This window comes from Frankliniella occidentalis, unplaced genomic scaffold, assembly GCF_000697945.3.
Source record: "Frankliniella occidentalis isolate FOCC.00 unplaced genomic scaffold, Focc_3.1 Scaffold5, whole genome shotgun sequence".
Taxonomy (NCBI): Eukaryota; Metazoa; Arthropoda; class Insecta; order Thysanoptera; family Thripidae; genus Frankliniella; species Frankliniella occidentalis.
In genome coordinates this window covers 2,543,822-2,550,190 of record NW_026267135.1, presented here as the reverse complement: position 1 = coordinate 2,550,190, position 6,369 = coordinate 2,543,822, and the positions used below count along the sequence as shown (strand labels likewise).

Sequence of the window (6,369 nt, the reverse complement as noted above, 5' to 3'; positions counted from 1 at the left end):
CCGCACACTCGCGCTGGGCCCCTTTTGGCGCGCAGGCTGTGGGCTGCTGGACCTCCGGCCGAAGCAGAGCCCGGAGCTCCAGGAGAGCAACAGCGCGAGAGGCGAAGGAGGAGGAGAAGGAGGACGAGTCGCAGAAAGGGTTAACGACGATGAGATGCAGAGGAAGAGGGGGGGGGGAGGGAGGCAAGGGGGCAGGCGGTCGCATCGTCCCGTCGCCGTCCCGGGCCAGCCAGCGCCGGACCGCCGCGGCCCGGCTCGGCAGGGTCTCCCCCGCTCCGCCCCGCCCCGCAGGTTCCCGCAGGGTCTGAAGCGACTCGCTGCGCCGCCGAGAGCCGAGCGGAGCCCAACACAGCCCGTCCCGGCCCGGCTCGGCTCGGCTCGGCTCGGCTCGACTCGGCAGCGCGGCTGAGGCAGGCGGCGTTGCCACTTCGTGCGTGGCCAGGCCGGGCAGGCCAGCGCGGCGGTGGGGTGGGGCCGGGGCGGGGTGAGCCCGAGGGGGCCGTGAGGCACGGCGCAGCGCGGCGGTCCTGCAGGCGCGGATGGGAGGGAGTTGGAGGCGGCGCGGCTCGGGCTGGGCAGGGCGCTACAGAGGGGCCGTCGCGATCCTGGCGACCTCAAGGCGATTAGCACCTCCGTCGGCGAGGTGCAAGGCGCGGCGGCGACCCGCTTCGCCTCAGCCGACGCGGCGAAAGCGAACTGCCCGCCGAGGTGGAAGGTGTGCCCACGTCGGCGCCGACGACGCCCAACGAGGACGACGTCGACGACGACTTCGCGGAGCACGTGTCGTTCATTCTTCACAGAGTAGGGCCCGCGGTGGCACCGCGGAGCCAGAGCCAGCCGACCAGCCAGCATTGTGCAGCTGAGCGGCAACCGCGCCCGCCGCCACGCCCCGCCCCGCCCCGCCCCGGGCCGCTTTAGCAGCCAGCGCCCAACGCGGCGCTGGCATCGTCTCATCTCAGAGTCCGGCGGGGCGTGGCGGGGCGTGGCGGGGCGCGGCGGGGCGTACCGGCGCGGCGACTCTGGCACCGGCCCCGCCCACGCGTCGCGCTGCTCCCTTCCTCAACGCCGTCCCGGTCCGGTCCGGCCGGTCACCAACGGCACCAGACCGGCCGCGCCCGGGCGCAGGGAAAAAACGGGCCCCGGTTCGCATGAAACGTGGGAAGAAGGGAAAGGAAAACGATAGAGGACGCCGATGACGCCGGCGGACACGAGGCCGTCGAACGGTTCGCGCACGGGACGGAACGCCTCAGCGAGCACGTCCCCAGCTCAATCCCGGGTAGCGACACCTCGGTCCGCGGGATCACTGGAAATCCAGCGCGCGCGCCGCGGAGGGTGCCACGCGGGGCGAGGCGGCCGCCGTCCGCAAACATTGACTCAGGCGATGGCGAACGACGCCGTCGTCGTCGTCGTCCTGCTCGCGTCCCCGGGGCGGGGATTGTCTGTGGTACAGTCCCCAGCAGAAGCAAGCAGCACCACAGCTGGAGAGAAGGGCCTGGCTTTCCCAGGGGCGGCGGCGCAGCCCGAGACAGAAGTGGCTGCTCGACCACTCAGTTTAAATTACACACCCACCTCACTCACGGTGGCGCGCCACCCCTCGCCGTCTCCCCCGCCCCGTCTCCACCACTCCCCCCGCTCCTCCTCCGCGTTCCCTCTGATTTCCGCGATATCACTCTCAATTACAGCCCTTCGCCGAGCTCGCGGCGGGGAGGAAGCAGAGGGGTCGGGCGCATGGCCGCGGGGTGCGCGTCGACGGGGCGGAGGCGGCCGCCCACCCCCGCGCGCGGAACCGCCCCCGGGGCCACCATCACCACCACCACTGGGGGAGGCGGGCGACGAAGGGGAGCGGGAGGAGGCGAGGACGCCGGCGGTACAGACGACAGACAAGCGGCCGCTGACGCGGACGGCGACAAGCCCCCGGCCGCAAACACAGCGAGCAGTGCTTTGAACCCGCGCGCGCGCACGCCCCTCCCGGGCCGCCTGGGCCTCTGCGCCCGTGACAGTTGTGTCGGGGCGGCGGGGGGAGGTCCCCCAACCCTCCATACCGGCAGGTAGACAGTGGAAGCCCCATCCTGCCGCCCCCTACCGCCCCCCGCCTCATAATCAATGCCAGCAGGGGCATCATCGGGAGGGGCCGGCGGGGGGCGGACGGGTCAACCAGGCCACTGGTGATGCGGCGGGGCGGAAAAGGGGGGCCGGCGACACCACACCACCTGCACGCCACGGAAAGTGTCCCCCTAGGAGTGACGCTCGCCGCCAACGTGCTGGAGAAGGCAGTGACCCCCGTGACCCCCGCCTCCCTCCGGCCGGGGCCGGCGGCCGCCCGAGGAGGAGAGGCGCAAAAGGTCAGAGTGCAGAAAGAAAGTGAGCTAACGAACCGGCTCGGCACGACGCCGGCGCCGCCATGTGTGCGCCGCGGTGCGCCCCGGCCCCGCCACACCCCGCCACGCCCCCTGGTCGGCACGCGACGCGGACCCTCTGGGGTCCAACGCCCCCGGGAGCCCTCCATATGGGACCGCTGCTGCCCGTCCCCGCCGTCGTGACCCGACCAGAAAATACTATACAGGGTGGTCCACAGGCGCCTTCCTTTATTTTGCTTTTACTGTACCGCATGCATGCGTGCGGTCTTGCCTACTGTCGCTCACCATGGGCGCCTTATGACCCCGTGCGGGTATGCAACCCGTCCGCACGCCTGCATCCGGTACAGTATAAGCAAAATAAAGGAAGGGGTCTGTGGAGACCACCCTGTACGACACGCCTCGGCGAGAAAAATTGTGTCTGAAAACGGAACATGCGCGCCGCGGGCTAGACAAAAAGGAGAGGACCGAAGAAGAGGACAGCGACGTCGATCCATGATGGAAACCCTTTCCGAAACGAGACCGGCCGCGATCCATCCGTCACGGGCGGCCCTTCGGCCGCCGGCCTTCGGGTGCTTTCGGGCGCGGCTCGGCCGGAAGCACACCCCGCGCCTCCCGTCCCCGTCTTCCTCGCCCGATTACGCGTCCACCTGCGGCGGTCCTCTCTGCGGCTGGAGCTGGAGAAGCTCGAGGCTGGGCGGCCCCCTCGCGGGGCTGCCACGTTGACCAGCAACATGACGCTGCTGGAGCAACACGAGCACGGCGCACACGCATGAGCCTGGACGAGGCGGGGGGATTTGTCCGAACCGGTAGCCAGCAGCTGCTGCTGCTTGCGGCCCAGTGACACGTCACTCACGTCACTGACACGTCCAGTGTGTGTGTGTGTAACTGGTGGCGTCTACTGTACTTTGGCGCGACAGACAAGGGACGTGTGGGCGAGGCGAGCCGCGCCTTGTGTCTCGTCCTGTCATCAGCGACGAGCCGAGCAGAGTCCAGCCGGAGCCGCCGGTATAGTGGTGGTGGGAGTGCCCTCGCCGCAACAATAAGATTCCATTCATCGTCCACGACTGTCATTTATTGTTGGTCGGCGGGGCGGGACGGGGCGGGGCGAGCGACAGAGTTTTGTCTTCTGCTGCCGGCCGGGGGGGCCTACCGCGCCGACAATGCGCGGCGCAGCTGACGGGGCACGTGACAACAACATGCGGGCGGCGGAGGGGGGCGTCCACTTAGCGGCCCGCGAGCACCGCGTCGACGACAAGAAGCGAGATAGGGGCCGCGCCGCGGGCCGCCGCCGCCAGGACGTCGTCGTCAGCTACGCCCACCACCAGGCCGCGAGATGGTCCGGCCGGCCAGCGGCGGCGTCGGCGGCGGCGACGACGACGCTCCTCGGGGGCCGGCGTCGGCCGTCGACGACTTGCTTATTTTTAGGGGGGCTGGGGCGAGGCGGGGGCGGCGCCGAGCGGCGCGCGAGTGCTCTATTATAGACCGCCCTCGTAAACCTGAATCAAGCATGGAGGAGGAGGAAGGCGCGCCCGGGCCGGGGCCGCCGCCGCCGCCGACGTTGCATCTGACGTCGTCGTCGAGCCTCGCGCGCCGCGCCCCGCCCGTCCGGCCGGCCGCGCCGGCTGGCAGCCGCGATAGCGCTGGCAGCCCCAGTGATAAGCGCCCTGCCCCGGCCCGCCCGTGATAACAGTGATAACGGCCACCTTATTGGCTCACATTTTTAATGACGACGACGACGGCGGCGAGGGCGCCCGTCGCCGCCGCCGTCGTTGTGAGAGGGACCACGCTGGCGGACATTCACTCAGAAAAGCTTGGATGATGATTGTGTGCCACTCACCTCGTCGAGTTCCCACTCCACACCGTACCGTGGGTGTTACGATGTTAATCACAGGTTTGAGCACTTGTCACCACCACTGAACAAACTTCGACATCACTCAACTGATTTATATATGTGTATCACTCACTGATGGGCCTTTTCCATTTTGCTACAGCACAATTCTACACCAATCAGACTACGAAAAAATCTCGTAAAGAAAATTACAAGAACATCGAAGTGAAAATGATGATGCCGTCGCTGCTGAACTCACCTTAATTCAACTATGATGCACAGTTTATATCTCAACTTTTGACTTTAACACTATATGACACTTTCTTTTGTATTTTGATAGTTTGGCTGAAGCCGGTCTCCTACCGCACTAAGAAACCGCACTTAACACGCGCACTTCACGACGTTCCAAGGGTTATCACAGACTTGATTGCTTGCTTGCTGGCTGGCTGGCTTGCTCTCGACGGTCCTGGTCGAGCGTGGTGTGGAGTGAACCACGGGGAGGACTCGAAAATTATTCCATTTGGGAGGGACGGCGGCGGGGGCCGCGGGGTCGGCGTCCTCACTCACTTCGCGGGGACGCGGGGGGCGCTGATATCCTCAGAGGCGCCAGGCACGAGCGCGTACCCGGCGTACAGGAAGCGGTTGAACAAAGCAGTGAGCACAGCTGGGCTGGGGCTGGGGCTACGCCACGCCAGGCAGGAGCAGGAGCGAGAGCAGGGCAGAGCAGAGCTAGAGCACGGCTCGTGAACGCGGCCCCAGTGCTCAGACCTGACTGCCTGCCTGCCTGGGCTCCGAGGGGAAGGCAAGGCTGCCAGTATGGCGCTCGGCTCGGCGCTCGGCTCGGCTGGACGCCCCCCGCCCCCTCCCCCGCGCCCCCGGCCCGCGACGCCGAGCCCAGCCGACGACGACCGAAGCGTCCCCACCCAGACGCGACCCGGCTCGCCGGCTGGCTGCTCGGTCGGGCCGGCCAGGCCGTTCGCGTAAACCCGCGACCCCTCCGTTGGCTGCTGCTGGGCCCACGGCTGCTGGCTGCCAGCGCGGGCGGGGCGGCCCGTCGTGTCGTCCTGAGCCGAGCGCGAGCCGAGCGCAGGGCAGAGGGGCCCGAACGCGGCCCGAAGTGGGCCTGGAGAGGAGGCCCGGGGTGCGTTCAGTGGCGCGGCGCGACGGCGGCCCGCGGGCAGGCTCGCGGATTGGGGGGGGGGGGGGGGGACGGCAGCGGTGGGTGGCGCGCGCATGTGGACGCGCCTCCGCGCCTCGGGACGCGACGGCCGGCGACGCCCGCAGGGGGCAGCACTGGTAGCGCCGCCGCCGCGCCGCCGTCTCCCTTCCCCTTCCCCCCCCCCTCTCTCTCTCTCGCTCTCGCACGGGCTTATCCGACGCGCGGCGTCGCGACGATATCGCCGGCCCTCACACTGCTACACATCACACGCGCGATTAAGTGTCACGCATTCAAATTAGAGTGAGAAAACAGGGCGGTGCGGACGGTCCAACCGGAAGGGAAAGGGGTTGGGGGAGGGGGGGGGTAAACGAGTGGCGCCGCGACCATATGGCGCCGACGTACAAAACTCTTCAACTTGCTGCGGAAAAGGGGGGGGGGGATAATTTACGCCGTTTTTAGCGCGCGGTTCGAAATGAACGGCTGACAAATGCACGTCATGCAATCAGGCGCCGCCGGCCGGCGCCAGCGCGCGGGCAGGCAGCCGCGAGAGGCCACCGCAGAGGAGAGCACACGGGATGGGCGATTTCACACTATCGAAACAAAAAGGGGCGGGCGCGCGGGGGACTAGGGTTGGAAGCCCTGGAAAATTTTCCGGAAAACTTTGGCAATTTCCAATCTTTTAGTTTTAGGGGACGTCCCTCGGCAGAGATTTTGTATCAAGTTCACCCCGACGCAGCGGGTAAAGGCCATCGACTTGACAAATATTCAAACGGGGTGGCATTAATAACACGATGAGGGCCGAATGGACAGAGTGAGAGGGTGGAGGGAGGTGGGGGGGCTAGAGATCCGTCCGCCCGGGAGAGTCGCCGTGTTTACGTGAAATTAGTTCCTTTTAGCCCGCCCGCCCGCGCCGGCGTAATCTGCTCAGCTCCATCCCCGGCGGGGTGTGAATTCCCTCGCGAAAGAAATCTTTGCAATCAGCGGTGCGCCGGTCCGTCCGTCCGTTACTCACCTCTCTCTCTGGG

The 6,369-nt window shown here is 67.5% G+C and overlaps 1 protein-coding gene across 1 annotated transcript in view; it reads right to left on the bottom strand.

Moving 5' to 3' along the window:
• LOC113210158 (uncharacterized) overlaps positions 1-6,369 on the bottom strand; it is a gene marked incomplete in the record, with an annotated part of 170,058 nt that overhangs the window by 162,224 nt on the left and 1,465 nt on the right.